At 30.9% G+C, this 26,629-nt stretch overlaps 1 protein-coding gene across 1 annotated transcript in view; it reads right to left on the bottom strand.

The window, feature by feature from the left end:
• LOC129916436 (uncharacterized) overlaps nt 1–26,629 on the bottom strand; it is a 104,402-nt gene that overhangs the window by 36,931 nt on the left and 40,842 nt on the right. Inside the window, exons 2-3 of the mRNA XM_055996406.1 lie at nt 25,075–25,112; nt 8,916–8,962 (exon numbers count right to left, since the gene is read on the bottom strand). The gene's annotated coding sequence lies outside the window, so the exon portion shown is untranslated. The remainder of the gene's footprint in view (nt 1–8,915; nt 8,963–25,074; nt 25,113–26,629) is intronic.

Raw genomic sequence — 26,629 nt, forward strand, 5'->3', positions numbered from 1 at the left:
GCTATTTTCTAAAAACAAATTAATTTTGTTATTTATAATAAGATTAAAAAAGTGTAAACATTCTTATATTTCAATAAAATATGGAGGGCTTTACAGCTGCACTTGACCAATTCACAAAAACTGAATTGGAAAAAATAAAGAGTTAAAGTTAATACGTAATTTTTATTTTCTATCTCAGCTCTTAGTTTGACACTAGATTTGACTTGATTCACTAATTTTTGGTTTTCCATATAGACCGAGAGCCCACAGCAAATTTTGGGAGTGAGTGATAACAAAATGTGAATATGGGCAATTCCATGGTAACTCACGTTACATTCACAAAAATTTCCAACACATAAATAATTTTTTTTTTGTCAATTTTAATGTAAATTGATACGAAATTACTATCCATGAATGGAGCATAACTATTACTTTCATAATTAACTAACAAAATTTACTTTATTTTTAACATTTGCTTGGGAAAAATAAAAGTTTGATGGTAACTCACGTTACAAAAATCGGACACGAATTTTAAGACACCGACAGTATGAAGTTTTTATGTGAAATTAAGAATCTTTATTTGTTTTTAATGAAGATTCCATACATAAAACATTACAAGCTTTTAATATAAGTGACAAAACGAAACATTTTTTCAATATTTCGAGGAAAAATTTTAAAATATTAAGGTAACTCACGTTACATTATTTTGGTAACTCATGTTACCTGTGATTTGTGGTTGTAAATGTAAAGAAAAGATGCATTTTCACTCAAGTTTTTTTAAATCGAATATTGTGTAACGAAGCTTGCTTAAATGTTAATTTATTTTACCAATAACTAGGGGGTGTTGTCATCGTCACTGTTAGACTCATCATGTTTTTAGTTTCCTTGTTTTTCCGTCATTTTTATCTGAAATTCTTCTGTTGTTGGCAAGCTTATGCTATAAAAATGCTTTAAGATTATTTAAACTCCCTGAATTTGATGTCTATCCATAAGGGAATACAACAAAGAATCTTTTCTTGCAACTTGCAAAAAGAGTTGACGTTTGTAAATAGTAATTTGCTAATAAAAAAAGTAAAAAAGACTGCATAATTTGTTCAAAATTCGTGTCCACTTTTTCATGGAATTACCCATATGCAGTTTTAGCCTTATACGTTCTAATAACGAATTAAAAAGGCTGGTTTTCGGGAGGTTAAAAATCTCGAGTTTTCCAATTTATGTGAGTCGGCTTAATTGGCACAAATTCATATTCTGAATATAAGGACTGATGCTCTGTGAATCTTAAGACATCAAACTTGACGATATGCTTAAAAAAAAAGCTCAAGATATAAGCTTTTTAAATCGGCTCTATTTTGGAGGGTTCAGAATAAAAAAAAAATTAAACAGAAAAGTCTCCAAAACAAGGCCGCTTAAAGAGCTTATATCTTGAGTTCTATTGATCGCATCGTCAATAATGATGTCTTCAGGCTTAGGGGAAATGTCAGAGCATCAGTGCCTAACTGTACTGCTTATATTCAGAATGTTAATTTGTGTTAATTTAGCCTACTTAAATTAATTTGAAAACTCGTGGTATTTAATCTCCCGAAAACCATATAAGGCTGCGAATTAAAACTGCACCAAACACTCCGGTACCTTATAATTATTTTTTTTAAATTTTGGCAAAAAGAGGGCTACAACTATTTTCTCTTGGACTCTTCGAAAAAATGTCACTCCTAAGTCCTAATCAATCTATTCTCCATGTCAATTTTAAACATGAAAGTTCTTTTTTTTTTCTTGTTAATAAACCCCATTGTTTTCAATACATTTTAATAAGCTGTTGATTTCAATTAAAAAATTATGCATGACGTGCAACATGTGTGTTTTCGTCACATTATTACCAAATACAGGACTCAAAAAACTCCCCCAAAGCTATGAATTGCATCATAAAACATAATACATGTGTTAAGTTTTTGTTTTTGGTTTCGTATAAATACAAAAAAAAACCAAGAAGAAGCACAGAAAAGAGGTATAAAATAGAAAAACATGAAACATCATCTGTTGGCTTACTTGAATTGCTTGATTCAGCTTGCATGCAAATAACCACCGTATTACTGCAAAACGATGCATTTAAAGATGCTAACACATTTCACAATACTCGTTTGGAAGATGCGATTCGTATCTATATACGATCGCGCATATCATACAAAACACCATTCAACCAAAGAAGACACCTATCTTCCATTCACTAGAGAGGGATTCAATCATTATTGCAGGGAGATAATAATCTTTTTCCATTTGGAGTTCGAAAAGTCGAAGTATTATTATGACAGACCTTGGAATTGCTAGCCTGCTGGAGATTTATTGCAATTTCGCAAGTTTGCGATGCCAACCAACATGACACAGCTGAATAAAAGTGGAGAGAAGTTTCGCATCAATTATGGCATTGGAAGTTGCATTTACAAAAAAAATTAAGAAATAATACAAAAAAGAAACAGAAACAAAGGAGACTCCAAAGTCCAAGTAACCGATGAAGTGTGATACCCATCGGTACATTGGCATCGGGATGAAGAAAAACAAAAAAAAAAAATGTAAAAGGCTGCAGCAACCTAGTAATTTTTTTATTTGTTTTATTAAGTTCCTAAAAGGAATCTTTATTGATTCGTAAAAATTTGTTTGTCCAATCAACACAAGTAGGAAAAAAGTCTAAGAGACAATGACAATCTCCAGTTTCTTTCACAGTTTGGATTAAAAAAAGTTCAAGGCTTGAAAAAGGTTAACATGCTTTAGGATATTATGAGCAAATACATGCAACCTCTTAGTGCACTTTATTATACAACATCTCTTAAGATTGCAACCGCACCCATAATGCCCTGTTGTCCATGTCTATAGCAGTGGCAAAAGGTATAAAATATCCGGTCGTCGGTATCACATTGAAAGAAAGGAAGGGAGTCAGTCTTCAATGAACCTGGAAATTGGGATAGGTCCGTGTTTGTTTATGAACGGTCTTGCTGATGATTTTTGATTAAGACACGAAAAACCTTTTAACCGGATGTTGTGAATAAGAAAGGCGGCACTTTTAAGCAATTTGTCTTCTCTTCCTACTTAATTTTTTTTCTAAAGAAATATTTTTTCTTAAATATGTTTCTTCAACATTTTCTTTTCTTATGTTTAATTTGTTGAGAAAAAAAAGGCAACACAAAATTTTGTAACCAAAATAAAAAGTTTGTTAAACTTCAATTTTGTATAGCCGATGTGTCACTCACTGCAAAAGAGTTGGCCTTCAGTTTTTATGTCACAAATTTCAATGCCATTTAACTTGACACATAAATTCGTAGATAATGATAATCAATTTGAAGTGGGTGTATTATAATAAAAAATGAAAACGAAACATACTTGGTCAGTTTAAATTAATTTTATTGTTATTAAACAAAAATGACATAGCATGATGATTGAAAATCATTATCGTTTTCTGAAAAATAGTTTGAATGGTTCATTAATCAATTTGTTGTCGTAACAATAATTACGATGACCTTTAGTACTGAAGAAGTTAGTAATTTTCATTATTTTGTCCGTGCCATTTTTAATCTCGGTCAGATGAGTTTAAAAAAAAAGTTAGCATGCAACTAGTTTTTCTGAAAAATTGTGAAGTATAAATACCTACTAGTTTTTATTTAAGATAGACATACTTTGCACTTTTTTTAACAAAAATTCCGGTTTATTGGATAATGTATTTTATTTTAAGTAACGCTAGGTAGGTTCATATGAAGGCTTAAAAAAACCAGGGTCTAGTTAAGACCCTGGCTTCTTCACAGCATGACAGAGCCTTAGGCCGGGTTTTCAACAGAACACTGTATATATAGAAGGCATTTACTCAGGAGAGGTCTCTGACCTTACTGCTTTTGCAGTTTTGAAGCCATTTAATTTTGTTTGAAACACGTTCTTTTGTTCTAAAAACCCAAAAGAATGTACATAGTCCAGCCATTTTAGTAATTTTAACCCCAATCTGTGGAAAAATTCCTAGTGGGCTGAATTTTGGTATACACCTTTATTACGGCGGCGGGCGTTGTATCGAAGTAGCTTAAATTTTTTTGGTCTCATTAACTTATCTTATTACGTAAACACAGATTAACTAAAAAAAGTAAAAATGTACACATTGAAATAAAAAATAAAATACAAAAAGGCAACCACGTTTTTTGAAAATTTTGTATGTTTCCCTTTTAAAACATGGTTCAATTTTAGTTTTAAGATTGCAAGAATCGTAGTAATTCTTAAAAAACCTGCTAGGAATAGGAACATGATCTCCAATTAAAGGCCATTCTTTCTTCTCAACAATCAAAGTGAGTTCTTGGGAGAGCTGACACAACCATAAAGTTACTGTCACTTGCTTTCTAGGTGTAGAGAAAGGGATCGGGTCAAAATTCTGGCTTCAAAATTCTGCTTTTCAAAATTCTGCTTTTTTAGCGAAAATTCTGTTTTTTAAAATTCTGCTTTTTTTCTATTCTGTTTTTCAAAATGGGTTGGGGTCGAAATTCTGTATGTTGCAAAATTCTGTATTCAAAATACTGTATGCCAAAATACTGTATGTCAAAATTCTGTATGTGCAAAATTCTGAAAGTCAAAATTCTGAAAGTCAAAATTCTGTATAGCAAAATTCTGGTTGGTCAAAATACTGTATTTCAAAATACTGTACATCAAAATTCTGTAAATCAGTGCGCGCGCACTTTTTTACATTATCAAAACGATATTTTTTTACAGCATTTTTACAGAATTTTTATATACAGTATTTTGCCGTACAGAATTTTACAAAACAGAATTTTGCATGTCAGTATTTTGTTGATACAGTATTTTGACGTACAGAATTTTGTATTTACAGTATAATGACGTACAGAATTATGGTATTACAGTATTTTGACCCCACAGAATTTTGTCGTACAGAATTTTGACAAGCAGAATTATGACCCGCTCCCTTTCAAAATTCTGCCTTTCAAAATTCTGCCAGCATTATATTTGAACAAACAAATTCTGCCAATTCTGTTTTTTTTTTTTTTGTATAGCATATGGCTAAAGAAGAAAAATATGTACACCTCATTAATGTAATTCAATATTGGTACATTCCTAATTTTTTTTTATTTAAGTGTCGCAAATATTTTTTGAATTTCATATACTGACTTTCTTTCAAATAAAATATGTAAACTAATTGGAACCGATGTTGTTTGATACAAAATATTCCTTTTCTTATTCAAATTTTTGAATATTCATCTTTATTTGATAAATTAATAAATTTTTAATTATTTTCGGAAATGCTTTATATTAAAAACCTTTTCTTAATATTTTCAAATTTATTCATTTATAAAACAAAAATTAATACGCATTTAAAAAATGACAAATTTTCAAAAAGATGATTTTACAGAATTCTGCAAATAAATTAAAATGGAAAATGTTAAAAAGTGCGCGCTTTTTAACATTTCCCAAACCCTTTTTTAATTTATTGCAGAATTATGAAAAACAGAATTTTGAAAAGCAGAATTTTGAAAGCAGAATTTTGACCCCGGCAGAATTTTGACCCCAACCCGTAGAGAAAGAATTTGGCAGCATATGAATAGAAGCTGTTATCTATTATCTTCATTTAAAGCTTTCCTTTAGTAATAATTAAAAATATTTTTTTTCTTTCTTCCAGAAACTTTTTTGTGCAATTGGAGGATTTAAATCAACAATGAAGTGCATCAGAGCTGGTGTTGCCTAGAACTTGGCACTTTCTCTTAAGTGTCCTAACGCTGCACTAGGTACGCCAACGATTCATCCCTAAAGTTAAAGCTCACATCCGAGGTGTAGGAATCAACTTAAACGAGCTTCTAAGGTTTAACCAAACCTACACTCTCGATCGGTCCTCAAAAAATCCAAACACGCTTTTTGCGTTCACTCTATGATAAAGAGAAGAAACGGATTAAGTCAGCAAACGAAACTCGTGAATCGTGATCTATAAGAAGCTTCTCCGACCTGTCATCGCCTACAGCTTTCCGGTACGGTATGGTGTAGGGGAAGGTGGCCTAAAATGGCCCCCCTAAGGAAAATGTCCTATATCTCGAAAAACAGTAGCATTCAAACTTAAATGCTATATACTTTTCAAAGTTTAATATATTACTCTCACATTTTTTTCATTTGCGAGTTGAAAAAGTTCCAAAAAGTATTTAATTTTTTTAATTTTCAAGACGTCTACAAATTTCACTGATCAAATTTACCCGGGTAAAATGGCACACTGTCCAAACATACGTGATTTTAAATGCAAAATTGAATCAAAGGGCTTCTTTTCCATTTTCTTGGAACAAGTGGTGCTTAATCCCCCCAGATCTTTCATCGAGTCATTCAAAACCCAGTTCATGTTGGTTGCTCGTCTCTTTTTTGTAGTTTTTGCAACTTTGAGTGTTTTGGAAGCCTTTTTCTAGATTTTTGACGGAATCAAGGGTTTCCTCAGTCCAGGACTTCCTCTCTGTACATCGTTCATAAATAGCAACTATTTTCCTTTAAAAAAATGAAAATGTGAAAAAAAAATTTAAAATGACATGTGAAATAGGTATGCCATTTTACCCAAGCACTAAGTAGGCCATTTTGCCCATTTTGAGTTTTTTCAATTTAATTTTTACACCAAAAAATTTAAAATCGTTTTAAACCAACTTATTTCAGTTAATTAATAAGAAATACTTCATGCGTACACACATTAACTTCTTTTTCCAAAATACAATGTTTTTTATACTTTTTTTTTGCAAAAAAAATTTCACAAAATTTTAACGAGTGTACTTTTTGATGTGGATAGAGATAGTTTGACCTGTCAAATTCCAAATAATATCTTGAAGTTCCTGAAATTTCGTATATGTTGGTTTTGCCAGATAAACTAAAGAATTGCGTTCATAAAACTTTCAAATTATTTTCGATTCTACGATTTATTGCAAGGGGGCCATTTTACCTTGGGGTGCCATTTTAGGCCACTTTCCCCTACCATTTCCAAAACAACCATGAATGAACTTAAAATTTTTGAGAAGAAGATACTGAGGATCTGCATCAAGCCCCTCTTCGACCGACACAGAGGCAAAAACATTCTACGAGAAAGAAACGTGGAACAAGAGTCTACTGCAATCTGCAAAGGAACTTGTCGGAAAGCATCGTCAGTCCCCCCCATCATTTTTCATGTTAAAAACTAAGTTAGATATAAGTAGGTACTAAAAACTAGATGATCTATTACTGAAAAAGCGGACCTTGATATAGTTCTAAAGGCTTTGATTTAGTCTCATAAAAAAAGTAGATAGTTCTAAATGCTGTCTGGGTCATGGGTCATGGGTCATTTTTGTCTAATTGGCTCTTGGCCAAATAGTGTGAAACCACCTCTTAAAATATCTTAATTGCTTGCAAAAAAGCTAACAAACCAATTAATACACAAATTGCTAAATTAAAAGGAAAAAAAACTTCTGCTATGATAGCCACAATCAATTTTGAAGCCGGTTTTCTATTAATGCGTTATAATAGCCAAAGAAATCAATAAAAAACCTTCCAAGACAAAAAGGTCCAATGCCATGTGCTACATAGCCATAACATCCAAAAATCAAATAAATGACTCAAATGGACAAATAAATCATTCAACTTGCTTGCCACTCTATACAGTATGAGTTTACCATGCAAGTAGCAAGTATTACCTTAAATTAAAATGAACTTATGGCAGCACTGGTCAAACAGCAATATGGCCAAATAAAAAAAAACATAAATCGAACATGGAGGTGGTATGAAAACTGACAGAACACAGACATGGTTGATGTCCATTGACAGATGGAGTTTTACTTTATCGACTTTTTGTTCGAAAGAAAAAAACAAGAAAAGCGAAAGTAATGAATGAAGAAAGATGGTTTGTCATCATGAGTGTCTCCTCAATGACAGATGATATTGCAACAATTTATAAGCACTTAAAAGTCAATTAAAAACCATTTCAGGAATTTTAATTCGCTTTGAAACAAAAAATTTCTCTTTTTTTTGCTGGTAAATAAAATTTTAAAAATTCAATGTCGATCACCCATATTAGAATGTGTGAAATGCAATTTATATGTGTTTCCAGTTAAAGTAATTAACTGTCAAAGCATATACACTTTTATGCAAATTTCTTTTCTTCAATCTTAATTTGTATGAATTGTGTCCACAAATGAAAAGACTTATTTAGGGCGCTAGTCATCAACAATTCATGCGGCAAAGTACCGATCCTAACTTTTTTGTATAGAAAAAAACTATAAAAAAAAATCAGAATACGTTTTGCATTTCAAATTATGACAGTGAAAACGAAAGTGACAGTTCTCCGGCAAAAGTCAAAGGCTAATTTAAATTATAATTGACAATCGTTTTTGCTGTCATTTGAAAAAGAGATTAACAGTCAACGGGGCAATGGTGAGGTTTTTTTTGACACATGCTTGGTGCTTCTATAAAGGCTATATAGCGCTACTATTTCACACGCATAACTGTGATTTCGGAATATTTAAATTGATTATCGTGATAATTTGTCATGATACTTTGGGGCTTGATGTTATAATATTTTAATAGAAAAAAACAACAACAAAAACAATTAAAATTTTTTCCTGGTAACTTTGAACAAGTCAAACAAGACTGGCCAGGTGCATGGTGCATATATTTGAATTTACAAATTCACCACGATGCAGGCCAAGTATTTTTTTCTAGCTTGTTTTTTTTTTAATATTAAATAAAGTGTTGGGTTGGGACGGAATTAGATTGCAGTTTTCTCATGCGTTTTCAGATAAAATAATAATTAAGCATTCTAATTGGCGTCTGAGTGAATTATTTTATAGCAAGCCTCTATAGTTGCTTAATGGCAACATGTTTGCGGTGAGATTCATTAATTTAAACATATAAGCAAACATTTTAAAGGAGTGGTTGAGATAAAATATGTATGCAATAGTAAAAGCACTTACACATGAAAATTGATATCAATTAATGTTTTGTTTGCGACGGGGTTTTCCTGAAATGAATTAGAAAATGAATGATTTATTAGACCATAAGATTGTTGTTATTTTTTTTTTTTCATTTTAGATGAAAATTTATTCAGTTCACAAAGAGTGATTGCGTGATGAATGAATAAGTAACCCTTAACCTTAATATTAACTTAACAATCAGTGTCAAAAACTTATTTCTGCCTTTATTTAAGGCCAGAGAGGAAGTATAATACCCCTGTCTTTTTGAAGTTTTATTTTTACGTGAGTTGAGAAAAATTTCATGTCACAAAATAAAAGATAAATCGGACTACATTTCCTAGATATTTAAGTTTTTTTAAGTAATTACTTATCAGTTTTTCAGGATTAACCTATGTTGAAAAATATGAATAACTATTCCAACTGATTTCACACTGCTTCGCTCTATGTGCCAGAACGCCGCACATAGGAGTATTTACAGTAAAAACCTGGTCATAAGTCGATTTTCTGAAAATCAAAATTGACACCAAAAAGTTTGGCAAAGTGGGTGCAAAATAAACATGTGTCAATATGATGCACTTGTCTCGATCTTGTCTTGTTAAAAAATAAGTTACATCTACCTCATTTTTATTTAAATGCGAAGTATTTTGGTAAGTGTTATTCTATATGCGATATCGAAGTGTTGTGATAGAAATCTAAAAAAATTTGAATGGAGAATTCTTCTTCAGTTATTTATTAATGATATTAATAACGTTTTGAAAATGTTAGATGGTTTTTTCTATTTTAATTCGGGCTTAGAACTAGTATCTAAAAACTTGATATTTTTTGTAAGTTATTATTTGAACTTTAATAATTTTTTAGTATACCCCATTATTCTGCGATGAATTGAAACTTTTGAGGTAGTTTATATATTCTTTAACACAGTGCAACAAAAATTGGGTGCTCTTTAGAGAATCGAGGGTCATATAGTTTTTCACTTTCTGATAGAAAATATCCCTTACTTTATGCAACGTTTTTTATTTTAAGTTAAATTTACTGATGTTATTAGTATATTTAATTTTGGGTGATCTTAATTAAGGTTGGGGAAGAGCGCAAAGAAACTGAGAATTGCGTATTAGGGATGAGGAAAAAAATTTGAGAAAAATAATGTCGACAGGCGGAGTACAGGCCATTAATCAATTTTTATAGTTTTTGGTAAAAAAATAAATATAACAAAAACTAGGTCTATATTGTATTTTCTTGTAGGAATACTCATTTTAAACAGAAATAATAACAAAAACCACGAAAAATAATTATGGCCAGGTTTTTGATGACAATACTTCTATGCGCGCCGACGGAAAGATGGTTGGATTATTTTAATCCTAGTTACTCATCGTTATCTTTTACTTCAAAGCGAATTTACTATCGCTCAGTTCGGATGCAGTATTGCCTATTTATTTGCTGTTGTCAAATTTTAACCTTTCGGTAGCAAGCAATGGTACCAGCTTGTAAAGTTATACCTGGTTAAAAGTCGTCGATGACTGACACCAGCTTTTGCCTAGTTTGGCCTTATTATAATGATTCTATTTTAAGAAGAAAATATAAAATTTTGTAGGTAAGTACTCGGAAAGGTAATAATTTTGCTATAACTCATGTGTACACGGAGAAAAATCACATGCTAAAAACAAAAGATTCTGTACTAAATTAAGAAGATTTCTTAATGTTTTTTTGCCGTCTTAAATTAAGCGCACTTATTTTTATAATTTATTGAACGTTTTAATTTAAAAGAATCCATTTAATTTAATAAGAAAATCATTTTATTTTTTTTTTTAATCCAATTTACAAAACATCGCTTTGTTTTCAGGTGGGGTTGCATGAAAATAACATGTCCAAAACTTTAATATCATACTATACTATTCTACTAAACTGATCATTCAAGGTAGATTTTTTTTAAATTTTTATGGAAACATCTTTTTAAATTTTCTATACAGAATGAGTTTATACAGAATGATACTTTTCATTGTAAGTAATATTTTTTATGTTGCTAAAATAAACACTTTTCAAAACCATATTTTCGCTATTTAAACTTTTCACTTCATTAACAAAAGTCTTCCTCATTATTGACCACGACATACCAAACAATTATGTCTTTAGAATATTTTATTTTAAATGATTTTCTTCTTTACAGAGATACAGATTGAAAGGAAATATTTTCATTTTTAATCGATTTGTTTTAAAGAAAATTCTATTTGAAATGAAATGTCCGCCTTAAATTTAACAGAGTTTAAACTCATTTTTTTGTTTAACTTAAAAAATTTTTACTGTTTTAAGAAGATGGAATCTGAAGATGGCATCATATTATTTTAAAGTGCATTATTTTTCTCCGCGTAGATACATAAATTTTAAATAAGTTGCTTTTAAAATTATGAAATTGGTAATTTTAGCGTAGTCAAGTATATTTTTGTGTGACTTTTAATAATTGTATAGGTGTTTATTTTGGTGAAATTTGTCAAACTTTTCTCTCCAATAAACCAATATTTGAAGTTGTATTACGGAGTGGTGCAGAAAAACGATTTAAAAAATTAAAAAATTTGCTTACCCCTCTGATGTTCATAGGATTTTATTGAGCCCTTTCCATACAACAATTCTCACTTCTAACTTTTGCTGAAAGCGTTGGAATGCATTTCATGAATACTCCTTGTTTGGTGTCTGGAATTCAGCTTGTTTTCTTAAGACGCGGCTATTAAAGGGTTATTCACTATTTAACACCACATAACACATTTGGTTCACCCAAATTGATACAATTTTCTTGACAATTCTGTTTTGTTTCTTTTTTTTTATTCAAATATTTTAAGTTTTGAAGTGTGTTTTCTCTCAGTTACCTACTATGTTAAAAACTATTAAAATAAGTCGACTAATTTTAAGGTGATTTTTAAAATTGTTGGTCATTTAAACAGACTATCGATTATATATATACAAACAGCGCTGATAATGTGAATATGAAAATACAAAAACCAATATCAAGGAAATAAAACTAAAAAGCAAATCATGTCAATGAACGGACAAAAAAACTTGACGCAGGATAAAAAAATACTTGTAGGTATATATTCATTTCATAGTTTTTTTTTTTATTTAAGCTAAAGTTTAGGCAATGTAATTCAAACGGGTTAAACTCGAGTCTTTCTTAAAGCAACTTAAAAAGTGTTTATGATTTTTTTTTGTTATGCATAGAAAAAAGTCTTTCAAATAGAAGAGCTAATTTATGAACAATTAAAGAGGTATCTGGATACCAAGTGTTCTAGAAACAGAAATACTTATCAGTATCTAATGATATCCTTTTTTTCTTGTATGTAAGGCTTCAAATATAAACTAATTTTTCTACAACACATCAATATTAATTACTTTCTGTTATTTATAATTACCATCATCGATCTAAAATCATTATGTACCCAAGCTTCTTTAGGTTTATTAAATGATTAATGATATTTTACACATGATTTTACTCACTTAAAACGGGACATTCAAATGAATTAGGTTTCCAATATGTCAACAAGATGTCACAAACTACTTTGTATCAACAACAGGTTCATATATCTCTCCCAACATCCAGTAAACTGATGACCTATATATCTCTTAAAACAAGTTTAAAACATTAGCCTAAATTGCAAGTTTCAAATTAATATCGCCGCACATAAAAGAAAACATCATCTTGAACCATTCATTATACTTGTATTTTCATTACAATTCAAACCCCCTTTGGTCGTGTGGAATGTTTTTCTTTACTATACGCATGGAATAAGATGAATTCTATACGCTCCAATGAACCGTTCGATTACTGCATTTAATCTTCTTTTTTTTTTATTTTTCTTCTTCTACTTCTTCCTAAAGCAATTTCCTTGCAACAAAACCGTGCAAGCAGCGCTCACTAACCTGTCCTCTCTGGTGAAGAAAAATGCAGTCATAGACCATTGAATTTTATGAGAGGGGATTCTGTATGAAGAAGAAGCCTCTAAGCATTAGAAAAAAAATAGGAGACTTTTAAGTTTTTTGTTTTCAACTTATAAGTCTGTTCCATTCATCAGGTCTTTAGTAGTAAGCACATCGAATTGGCTAACAAAATGATATCCCACAGAGAAAACACTACCACGACAAAATTGATTGAGGGATACGGTCTTTTGCATCTCCATTTGCAATCTTTCGCTATACAAAAAAAGCTGTTGTGTGTCCTCAAAAAAACAGAAAAAATTAAAAAAAAACATTGCTCCAAGCATAATGCGTCGCCATCAACTGTGGCACACATTTCTAATTTAACTGGCAACGATAAATCGGCAGCACACACGAATCTAACTAAAATTGTTACGTTTGCTCCGCTTTCCGCTCGCTGCGGTATATCTGTGTTAATATACAATTACAGGGCTGGATTAGACGTTATTCGTGTCTATGTCTGTTGGCGAACTTGCGTTTTGGTTTAAAAAACGATTTGTGTTTCAAATTTCTTAGCCTTTTATAACGGGATTCTTGCTAAATGTTAAATGTTAAAACCCCGGTCACCTTAGGTTGAGGAAAAACAGACAAATAACACATCGAACCCGGTCTTCCTTAAACTTTCTTAGACCAATCCATCCCTGTTCATAGAAGTGGCTTACACCTCCATTTACACAATGCAGTTGAAATGAAACTGGTTGCTGACATAGAGCTTACGAATTCAAGATACCAGCTAGCAGCTCTTTCGGCCTGTTTGCTATTTTATAGGTCGATGCATATTGAATATATATCTACAACACTGTTGTTGTTAGGGTGAGGTATATATGATCTTTTTTTTTTGTTTGCTCTCCTGCTCTCCTGGCGCACACTCCATCTAAAGACTTCTTTTGGCAAAAAAATATACAGATATACTTAAACTTATGTAGGAGCAAAAGCAAAAAAAAAGAAATATTGAGCAATAAGATTGTAACGATCGTTACGAAAGAATATAAAAGCATGACAACATTGATTGTTGTAGCACAATTATCATGGAATTCACCAGATCTCTGTGAATTTGTTGCCGGCAGCGTGGCAATGTTGTTTTTTTTTTTTCGATTTTTGGAGAGTTGAAGAGTGACTCATTTAAGCCAACCAGCTGTGTTAGTCTGGGAATAATTTTATTTAAAAGAAAAATATTTGTCTACTTTGAAACTTATGTAAGTCATAATGGAACATTATCGATATTAAAATGACAAATGCATCAAGAAGGCGTGCTTTAAGACTTTTAAGTCAAACAAATTTGTGTTTGGATTTTTGTTTGCATTAGACCTTTGTTTAATGGTGAAAAATATTTGAAAAAAAAACGTTCACTATTTGGAATTTATTCTAGGTTTTAAAGAAGAAATGATGTTTTTTTGTAAATAATTCCAAAGTGATTTGCTGTTTGAACTAAATAGAAAAATAAGAGTCATTGACTCTGTACTTTTTTTTGTTCGTACTTTGCTGAATTTTTTTTTATTTTAATTAATGGACGGCTAATGAGGTTCACATTGTTGGACAATGTACAAAAAGTATGAGAGTAAGTTAACGGCAGCTGAGATGAAGATGCTTCGTATGACAGCAGGAGTAACAAAGCTTGATAGAATTAGAAGTACGAAGATCCGAGGAAGCCTTCATGTTAAAAACACCATCTCCCAAAAAATTGAACACGACCGACTCAGTTGGTATTGCCATGTTCAAAGGAGAGATCCTGAGAACCCCGTCAAAAAAGCAATATCATACAACGTTCCAACACGAAATAGAAAGAAAAGTAGGCCTAAAAACTCCTGGTACAAGCAAATGCAAAACCACCAGCATTCAGTTGGCCTTAGAAATGGAACAATACAAAACCGGGAGGCTTGCCGCCGATTTCTGAGGTCAACCCGGCGAACCCCACAGGCGGATCACTAGTGTGAAGCAGTTACGTGGGATAGTTATGATCCCCTCGACATCGAGATCATAACAGCGCCGAGAAAAAGGAAGAAGAAGAATGGACGGCTAATGAGGAGACTTTTAAATTTTCATTTCAAAATAGAGTTTGTACATCAGCTCTTTCGTTTTGATGCACTATAAAGTAAAAAATTTAGACTTTTGAATTTAACTGAGTTAAATTTATGATTCTATAGTATTATTATTCATAAAATATAATCAAGAGTTTATTCTATTTTTGAATAATTATGATAACCTTGTAGTGACGAAGCGTATAACGCTGCACAATGCGTTGATCAGTGAACAAAAATCAGCGGAATTTTTTAAAGGATATTAGGTACCTAATTATATTCACAGTCTTGTTGAACGCGATTTTGTGGGTAGTGATCGAGTCGGTGAAAGTAATTGAAGCAATTTTTTTGGGAAGTGATAGATTTATTAAGAGTTGGTATGACTATTTTATATGGTTTTTGTGGTAATTTGTACCTAACTTAATTGAATTATAGAACAAAATTTTTAAGGAGTATTTTTCTATTTTGGTTAGGCTTTTAAAAAAGTTAAGTAGAATTTTTAAGTGGCATTACAAAGTCTTCTTATTTTACTTTGAGGAAATGCAAAGTTTTCATGCTACTTATAACAAGCCTTGAAAATATTTAACTTTTTTATGACAAAATCAAATCTACAAAATTATGAATTATGAATTTATTTTATAAAGGATTACGAATTGAAAATATTTTAACATTTTGTTCTGAATAAATTGAAGATAAATAAATATTTCTTAGGTTCATTTGCTCATACGGATCATAAATTCGAATCTAAGCTGAGAGAAACATAGTTTTTATGCTGTACTCAATTTATACTACGTTTCTAAAAAAATATTTATTTATGTTCAACCTAGTAATATTAAACTTTCATAGGACAAATCGCTGAAGGCTTCAGATTCAAATGTCAAATCGATACAAAAGTCATGTAGGTATTTCTACATATTTTGTTTTGAGAAATCTTAAACTGTTAAGCCTAGTACACAGCTGAAGCGAAACGAAATTTTCCATTCAAAAATAGCATAACAAAATCTTAATGTTTTTTTTGTTTTGTTTTTGTGTTAAAACTCATTTTCTGATATTTTATTCTTGAATTTTTTTATTTTTTTGACTTGGACTCGATAGTATTTTTTCGTTAACATATTCTCTGTTGACTTTGGAGACTTAAAATTTGATTGTTTCACTTCAGCGGCGTACTAGGCTTTAGACCTTAATTTTTTGTCTTTTCTATGTTGGGAATTTGTAAGTGAAAATAGAGAAATGTATAAAAAAACATCAAATCCAAGTGTAGAAGAGCAGTGGAAATGACAAAACTGCTAACAGCTAATGTTAGTCATTTATGGCAAATTAGGATGCCTTAAAATTCTATTTTGAAATTTTTACCTCTTTGTCCAAAAACGGCCTTAACTGAAAATTTCTATTCAGTGGAATGATAAGCACCGTATATAAGATATATTTGTAAATCAAAGCATGTTTTTGTATTTGATAAATTTATCAGGTTTTTCCTTTAACTTCTATTAATGTAAGAAAAAATTCTATAACAAAACTTTTCAATTTTCCAAATCGATTAAATAAATGATATAATTTCTGTAACAAGTAGTAGAAGCTGCTTTATCCAAAACATACATTTTCTCTAAAATCTTGTTGCGCTGACATTTGCAATGTCCTAATTTAAAATGCCACTCTACCATGCCATCAACCTGTTCTTGAATATTTAATGTAACTTCTAGCGTTCACCTCTTACTTTTGCTTACTTAGAGTTAAAAGCACATCAACTTGTATAGTAGTTCTAAGAAAATGTAAAAAAAAAATAATAACCAGAAAATGTTATAACAAAAAAAAAAAAAAAAAAAAAACAAAAAACTTAATAAAACATGAAACTTTCCACACAAACAGAACCAACATTTTTTTTCTAGAACTTGGCCAGCGACAACCAACGACACAAACAAGTGAATGGTCAACACCATCCGTCCATAGAGTCGTCTTTGTGGTTAAGACTTCAGGCAACCGGTTTTCCTGGTATAACGCATATCATCACCAGGCCAAAGACAAGAGACCGCAATTTCCACTTTACACCGGAATGCATTCCTCTGGCGGAAGACGACCGACGAAGATACCCACACTTATTGTACAAAATGTACACAGTGTATATATTCGTGTGACTCCTTCAGATGCCGCATAATCCGGGCAGTAGAAGGCAAGGGGCATAGCATACAGCTCATACTTCGTACGTTTTAATGGAATCTTGTTTTAAAAAAGAGGTGCTACCGACTACTGTCCATGTCGTCGTCTTCGTCGGAGATGTCTTGGTCTTCGACGTTCTCGTCGTGCTTGCGCTTCCATATACTCGCACATTATTATCTGAAGGTCATTACTTGAATTAAACGCGTTGAGGCGGCCGCCATTTAACAGTTTTGTTTGTGCCATGCCATCCATGATGGCGATGATTTGTTGTATATATGTATTCTCTGGCATTCTCTGGTGCAGCGCAGTGATCTTGACGACCTAGCACATAGGTGTGCATCTTCTATTAAAATTATGTTTATTAACAAACGGCTTATGCCTTTATGGGATATAAGTAAGTATGTCACTATACGGTGCATATACCTATTTTTTGTGTTTGCTTCAAGTGTTGATAGCACGTTTTGACATTTATGGAAGAAACTAGTTGAAGTGCAATTAATGATGACAGTGATGGCACTTGCGACGATAGAAGACTTTTTTTTTTAAGAAAAAAAGTAAAAAACAAAGCTATTTTAACTGATACCATTTTTTAATAGTATTGTTTACTTTGGTTGGAAGATAAAACAAAATACAAATACATTTAAGGGGATGTACAATTAAACGCAAAAGAAAAACACATTTTTTGAGAATATTTTTTTAATAGAAGTTGTTTTTAAAATAATATTAATTAACAGTGTTAACTTATGGGTCTTTAAACTAAAAAAACAATTAATCTGCATTTTAAACTTATGGAGCTCTTTAATTTCGTTTCTAGTCCGTCTTAATTTTGGTCTTAAACTGTGTCAGTCAGAAAAATTTTAAATAATAATTGAGCCTAAGGGCCAATTTTTCAATAGTCAGATAAACCTCAGATAGAGCTTTATTCCTAAGAATAAAAGTTTTTGAAGTGAAAACTTCTTTAGTATCGTAGTGATTTGAAACAAGATGAAACGAAAACGCGACACGACTTCAACTTGTTATAACTTTTTTGTTTTAATAGATAGATGAATGAAATTTGTACTGCAGATAGGTAATTAAATAAATTATAATTGTACAAAATTTCAAAAAATTTCATATTCAAAATTCTTCGGAGATAACGGTAAAAAGATGTTCTTTTCCAACACACGTTATATCTTTTGATCTAGTGCACATACAAATTATGGCGTATTATGGCGACGAACTGTTAAAAAAAGAGCCAAGTTCTCTTATATTAAAATTATGCTGGCACAAAAATTACTCAGGTGGAAAAGTGTACCTTGTTCTAAAATTTGGTTTTAAATTTGTATCAATTAAATTTTGATTGTTTACTTGACAATTTTTCTTTAAACTATCGATGTTTAAGGTTGTTTGAAAAATTGCCAAGTAAACAATAAAAATTGTCAAACAATGATGTTTGACGTGAATGAAACGACAAAGTTGATTTCATCAAGTAAATTTTTCCTCAAGCACCTCTGCAAGAATTGGGAATGGGAATGTAGACCTTGTTAGCTGGGACTTTTAACTTTAAGTCTGTGAACTATAGGAGCCTTTGAGCTCAGCGATGTCATGTGGAGTGAAAAAAATCATCAAAATCGGAGCTGGTTTGGCCGGGTTCCGAAGTAAATTCTCCACTAGTTTTCAAATTCAGTGAGTTTAGAATTTAATGCCCAATTTTGATCACTTCTTGGCAATCGTCTAATAGCATACGGAATAATAGATAGTACATTGAACCAACCATTTTTAATTGAGGGAAATACATATTAGTCCCAAATTTGTTTTTGGGTCTTCCATCTTGTTCAGATTAAGTAATCATTTTTATCAAAAAAAAACAAAACCGGCTTCCATGAATCAAAAATGGGTTTCACGGTTTTTCTCATAGTTTATATAGCCAAAACTGAACGAAATTGAAATTGAAACGGGACCACACTGCACCAGCTTTCCAATACAAAAAGAAATATCAAAATTGGTTCTCTCAGTCGAAAGTTATAAGATAACAAACAAAGAAAAATATAGATGAATTGAATACCTCCTCCTTTTTGGAAGTCGGTAAAAAATGGGTGTTATGTCCCTATGCGATATTTCCATTGAAAGCTGATCAAAAAACTTGAAATTTTGAAGCAATATATTTAACGGTTTACCCTTCTAAGTAGTCATAAGTAAGTCGTCTATTTATAAGTAAATTTGGAGAGTTAAACAATTATTACAATAACAATTACAAAAATATAAATAATTTGTTGTTTCTTTTTTAACTGCATGAATGAATTCAATTATGGAAAACAAGTTTCAAAGTTTGTGCGATCACTCATCTTCGTCATCATAACTTTAATCACTTACCGGTAACAAACTGACTCATCTTTCATTTCAACAAAACAAACAATTAAGTGACTGGTAAATCAAAAACCTGTCTCTTCTTTTTAATAAAACTTTGCAAACAAAGTTAAAAGATTCGACATATTTGCAATAAATGGTAATAACACTGGTCAACAAAATTTAACTTTTTTTTTGCCACAAGAACCAAAATATACTTTTCTAGTAGTTTTTGGGGTGCTGAATCCGAATCTGAAGTCAGAAAAATTTGATTGGCCTCCGTTTTTGAAATATTACCGTTATAAAATGCTTAAAAACGTCATTTTGGCTGTTTTCGAGGTTCTGTTTTAATGTGGGGTAATTCATTACAAACAAATTTGTAAAGGTGATTATAAGAACAGATATTCTTCTTTCAAAAACTGTTTAAATCTTTCCGATATCTCTTTTATTGCTCGAGATATCTTAAATTTCAGTTAAAAAGCTAAAGAGAAACTAAATTTAATCTAAAGTTTAAGTCACTGGTCACAGAATTTTTGCCACAAGAACCAAAATATACTTTTCTAGTAGTTTTCGGGATGCTTAACTCGAATCCGCAATCAGAAAAATTCTATTAGCCTTCGTTCTTGAAATATAACCGTTATAAAAAAACTTTTTTTTGCATTTTATAACGGTAATATTTCAAAAACGAAGGCTAACAGAATTTTTCTGATTGCGGATTCGAGTTAAGCACCCCGAAAACTACTAGAAAAGTATATTTTGGTTCTTGTGGCAAACAAATTTTGATTTGGTTGGCCAGTGTTGTTTATAATTCAAAGACCGCTACTTAAATTCTAAATATCTCGGGCATTAAAAGAGATATCGGAAAGATTTAAACAGTTTTTGAAAGAAGAATATCTGTTCTTATAATCACCTTTACAAATTTGTTTGTAATGAATTACCCCACATTAAAACAGAACCTCGAAAACAGCCAAAATTACGTTTTTTAGCATTTTATAACGGTAATATTTCAAAAACGGAGGCCAATGACAATTTTCTGACTTCAGATTCGAGTTCAGCACATCAAAAACTACTAGAAAAGTATATTTTGGTTCTTGTGGCAAAAACCTTGTTGACCAGTGTAATTAGCAATCACATATGAAAAAAAAAAAAACAAAGACAAAGAACCTAATCAAGGCTATCTGCTGCTGCGGTGACAGAGCAAGAAATATTTACCAATTTTATAACAACTCCAAGATCCATGCACTGTTTAACAATTAGTGCAGCAAGTTACACACCTGAACAATCTCAGTGTTTCAACTTCTATATATAAAGCAGCAGCCCAAGCCCAAGGTTAACTGCTCGTTAACCCTCGAAGGACATTTGAGATTGTTCTTTCTACAAGATTATATACACATTGCCGAGGTAAATTTATTTAAATTACATTCTTGGCGGGCAAATTGTTGTGACTTTTTGTGTTACAGGTGTTGGCACTTGTGTTTATAAAAATGGCACACCTTAAGGTGGTTTTGTTTCGATTCGGTTCGGACCTCCACAAAGAAGAACTTTCACTTAATTCACTTAAATGCACTAGGTGCAAACAACTAATCTTAGATATAAGTATAGTTGTCCAATCACTAAATGGGGGAATTATTCCAAGAGTGATCTGGATTTTATTTAGTTTTAATGCACAATTGCAACCTCAAGGCAAGTTGTAAGCTATTCGATTGAAAAAAACGTGATTCTGACAATTTGTTGTCTTATTTCCAGAGTCAAAGCATATGGCACTAAGTCGTGGTCTTTTGGGCTCTCGTAAAAGTATAATTCTCAAGAAATATTATAAATGTGAGAATAGTTAAGTGCCTCATAGATTTTATTCGAGGTTTATTAAGCACGCGGGCATATTTATAGATGTTAATCGTTTTGCAAAAATAACTTTGCAATTATTGTTTTTTTTTTTCTTTTTATTATTTGCCTGTTGCATATTGTTTTTTGAATGAATAGTTCATGGACAAGTAGATAGTATATGTAGATAGAGTTAAGTTACTTGCATGCAAACATAGACTGATATCATCAAATTACCACATTTTTTGACGACCGACACATAATCGTTTGTTTTGTTGACGAGACTTCAAAACAAGTATAAACGGTCTTGACTTTGTTCCCATGGATGAAAGATATTAAAAAATATATAATTTGACCGGTGTTTTAACCTTCAACTTCTTATTCACATTCATATTATTAAATTTAAGATTTTACGGGTTGTTTATTGTTAGATGAGACTTTTTTTGTTTAGGTGTTATGAAAGACAAGTTTATTCCTTTTTATGGAATTTTGATGAATTTAGACATTGAAATAAACAACAAGTTTTTGTTTATAATCTTATAGAAACCGGTGCATTTAAATAGATTCATTAGAAGGGACTTATTTTTAATACCATTTAAGAATGTACGAAGCTAGATACTTATGTATGAATGTATAAGTCCGCTCTCCATTCTTATCATGGCTTGTCAGCAGATCTGTGTATTTTTACTTATTTGGCAGTTATGTAGTAAAAATATAGTTTCACATCATCATTAATAAATCAAATTGTATATGGGTCGAATCTGGTTTTACTTTAAGAAGATTATAAATATTCTGTCATGTTCACATCTATTCACTAAGTTTTTTTTATTTTCAGACAATTTTATTTGAATGTTAAACAGACAACTCATCAGTTGTGCTAATTACACTGGTCGGCAACGAAAATGGAGCTGGAACCAAACTATACTTTTCTAAAGGACTTTTATGTGCTGTTTCCGAATCTGAAGTCAAAGTTTTACTGGCACGTCAAGTTTTCGAAATATTTGAATATTAACAGGTCAAAAACGCTTTTTTTTGTACTTTTGGCGTTGAATTTCATCACCGTTCAATTTTTACTTGCGATATAGGTACTATAGGGCAAGTTTAGGATTCGTAAAAAAAATCGAACTCGAGATAACAATTTTACATGACATTACGATGATGGAGAATGCCAAAAAAGTGGGTCCGGCAATTCTGTCTGTCTGTCTGTCTGTCTGTCCGTCTGTCTCTATCTGGAGCTGCAGCCTAAACGAGTGAAGTGATTTTCTTCAAACTTGGTAGTTAGCAGTTTTTGGTGATTCCCTAGAGGGGAAATTGAAATTTTTTTTTTATGACCAAAACTAACGGTACCTGCCATATAACGGAAATAGAAAAGTTAATTTTTTTCAAAAACGGCTCTAACGATTTTGATTAAAATTTTTGTGTGTAATACTACACATAAGGGCCAACTTTTTAAATAAAAAAAATATTTTTTGTACCGTTATTAACGGTACCTGTCATAGAACGGTTTTTTTCGTTTCTGAATATCTCGTACAAAATTAACCCGATTTAAATGAAAATTTTTATACAAAAGTGTGTAAGTAAAGATAATATTAAAATTTTAGAAAATTTTCAAAAAACGCATTTTTGGTTTTTTAAAAAATATTTCAAAATTTTTTTTTGAAAAATTAATTTTTTGAAAACGGATCAATGAAAAATTTTGAAATTTAGTTTTTATGTGTAAATTAATTATTTCTTCAAAATGGCATACCAACTTTTTTTTTGAAAAATGTTAAAAAAATTTTATATATAAAAAATTATTTTTTTAAAAAACGGCTCCTACAATTTTCAAAATTTTTTTTCTAAAAATACCTTTTTATACGAGAAATAAAATGGCATATTTGTTTTTTTTTTTAAGATATTTTAAAACGGAGTTTTATTAATTATAAAAACAGATTTAATTTTTTTATACTATACTTATGAAATTTCTTCAAAATATCGAATTTTAAATTTCTTGAATAAAAAGCTTTAAAGTTATAGTTACTTTAAGCATAAAAGCAAGTACGTGCGACCCCAGTCGTGCAATTTATTTTTTTTGCAAAACTACTTATGCAATCTTCAAAAGCTATATTTTATCATCTTAAATACGCTTATTTTTTTTCAAAATTATTTTTTCTAAAAGATATTTGGTATAGAAATGTATGATATCTCAAAATCATGGTGGTTTAGGTAACTTATGATTTTTGAAGCAGATTTGAAGTAAATTTCAGTTTTCGACTCCTGATTCGGTTGAAAAAACAGCAAAATATTACTGAAAATAATATTTTCAGATCAAATGTCAAAAAACATTTCATTCAAAATTATTTTCTGGGACTTTATAGCTAAAATTTTGATGATCAGAGCTCAAAAACTAGACGTGATGGAAAAAATCTGTAAACTGTTTTGAATTCAGCACACTCAAATTTATTAAAATCGCCTTACAGAGTTCTTGCTCCCGATTTTTTTTTGTTTTTTGCCGACCAGTGTTATAATAGGTATATAAAAGTGTAGTTTGTTTTTCGCTTAAAAATGAAAAATGAGCAGCTACTGAGTTGTAGAAAAAACACAGCCTTAATTTAGTTTAAACTGATCAATACCACAGTTTTCCTTAAACTTCATTCACTTATGCGATGGTTGATATTTTTACTACATAAAACTCTTCGGAATAAACAAATCCTAAGTCAGAATTTGTTAGCAATCCTAAATTTATCTATGTTTCAAAATGTTACAAATATTCTTTGATGTTTTTCTGACAAAGGTTTTTTAACGAAATGATGTTTTAAGCGTCTTTAATTCAAATCAAACCATAACAGAACTTTCCCTGTACGAGATACAAAGCATTACAACTGGCATCGAGACCTTTCTAGTGAAAGTTCCATTCTTCTTTGTACAAAAATAAGCGGTCCAAGGTGGCTTCCTTGTGGAATTCCTGACAATGCAATCATTGCGGTTGACATGCTTCATCTGAAAAAAATCCTAAACCTAATGGCGGTTCCTTCTGCTAAAGCGCATAATGCAAAACATGCAAATTCAATAATGTTTGTGGTGGCAGGCCTACTTTGAACCCATGTTGTTTGGGAGAATAAATTTGCTGAAAATGCGAAAAACATTGTATCCAAAACAATGTTCTCAAAGAGTTCTGGTTTTGGATGGAAGTTTTACAATAGGTTGATTTTTTTTATATAATAACAAACCAATCTTTCAAAATTGCAGGGAAAATTCAGTTGGTAGAAACTTTTGGAAAATTGCAGTTATGAGTAATTAAAGGAAGCTCATCAAAAACAGTGGAAAAATCACCACTGAGTTCATTAAATTTATTACTGAAGATACATAAAAAGAGAATTTCTATCTCAGCACTGTTGAAAAAAATGCTTGCCAAGAAAATTCTGTGAAAAGATTAGATATAGTTTCGGGATCTGCAGATGACCCGTGAGGTTCATTTGTCCCATGTTTTAGTGCATACTAAACGGAAACATATCCACTTAGCAATGCAATTTAAACCACCACCTCATTACAAAAATAAGTGTTTTTAAGGTCAAAATATGAGCTTATATCGGGACACTCTTTTTATAGAATGAACTCTTCTTCTTCTCTTGTGTCTTTCGCGTTACAAATTCGTGTTAAAATATATTCAAAAATCACTTTAAATTTATTAATGTTTATAAAAGCAAGAATTGATCTTTTTAAAAAAAATTTTTAACACAAAATTAGTTCCAAATAATTTTTTTGTGTTTTAAACAATCGACTTATTAAAACCGAAAGCAACATTTTGAGAACCGAGTCAGATAGTCTGCGAAGAAATATTTTAATAGGGCGGCGGCGGTTTCAATCTGGAAAAAAATAGTATAAGAAAATTCAATGCATACCTTTTTAAACATCCAATTAGTTAAAGCTGCTTCAACTCCTGAAATAGAAAAAAAGAAAAACAAATCATTAGTGTATAAGGTAAATAGATACAATTTAAAATAATATCTTAGCTAAATTGAGTCTTAATTAACCTTTAAATTAATTAAAGCTCCAAAAGCCAATTTTTGAACAGTCCTTGACTTGTATTTTGTTTTCTTTTGGGTATCACTGATTAGACTTGATTCAATTTTGTTGCAAAATTTTCTTTGTAACATCACAGCAAAACCAGCTATCAACTACTTTGTATATACATACATGTATATTTTACTTTACTATATAAAAAACTACATAACACAACTATACGCTAGTTGAATAAAATCAAACGCGCGCTCACCAAAACCTAAAATTAATTCGCAATAACGTGATTGGAATTTTGCGATTTCATTAACATGAATCGATTGGATCGATGTACTGAGAAAGGCTATACCAACAAGTCCAAGATATACCGAAACCAGCATCGAGATTGCCATTCAACAAAGAAAAAAATAAAGAAACAAAACTTATGCAAGAATTTCAAATTGAAGTCAAGTTGTGACCAATTGCATACAAATAAGGTAATTTCTAGGGCGTGTATTGCACAACATTAAAAAATAACAACCACAAAGTTAAAAAAAAAAAAATTCGTTAGAAATTTATTTATTTTTATTTATTTAAAAAAAAAACATGAGTTATAGGATGTGAATATGTAATTGAATAATATTTAATTTGCTTTATAAATGTTCATTCATAAAATAAGTACCTATAACTTGAATGGAGAGAAAAGATCCGCCTTAGGTTGATTGGTAGATAGCTCAACGTTTTTTTTCACTTCTCTGGTATATTATTTTGCCTACAAAGACAAATCTTTTAAAACTGAAATATTTTACAAGAGAACCTTATTAGTGAGGCGGCTTAGCATTAAAAAAGAGTTCAATCGTGCACTTTGTGATAAAAGCATGAAATTAACATCGTTGGTAGTACTCAATTTAAGAGTTATTTTGAGATATTGGGCCACCTTGTATTCCATTCGGAAGGGTAGATACAAGACTTTTTCTGTGTTGCACTCGATTTGTTGCATATCGTAGTATAGGCAATGAAATATTGTATTAATATGATACATGATTTCGAGGTATTTTCTAACGCCCGATCGAATAAAATCAATACCAAAATGTCTCGACCATCATGTAAAAAGTTATTGGACTCTTTATGAATTGTCTTTTACTCAAAGAGCAAGAGTCAAAATATTATCAAGTACTCCTTGAAAAAAAGTGGTAGGTTGATAAAATTTCGTGTGGACGTTTCATATACCATAGAAAAAAATAATAAAATATGTTCATCAAAAAATTTCAGGTCAAAGGGTGTTTTTTTTAGCGAGAAAGAACACTTTTGAAATGGTACCATTGCAGCACATGGAAAATTTTTGCATTTTTTTGAACCGCATATATATTTTATACATCGTATGAGAATCAAAAATAATCAAAAAATGAATTATATTTACCATGGAATGTTGAATTTTCATGCAAAACTTAAATTGCT

Source organism: Episyrphus balteatus, chromosome 3 (assembly GCF_945859705.1).
Source record: "Episyrphus balteatus chromosome 3, idEpiBalt1.1, whole genome shotgun sequence".
In the NCBI taxonomy this organism is placed as follows: Eukaryota; Metazoa; Arthropoda; class Insecta; order Diptera; family Syrphidae; genus Episyrphus; species Episyrphus balteatus.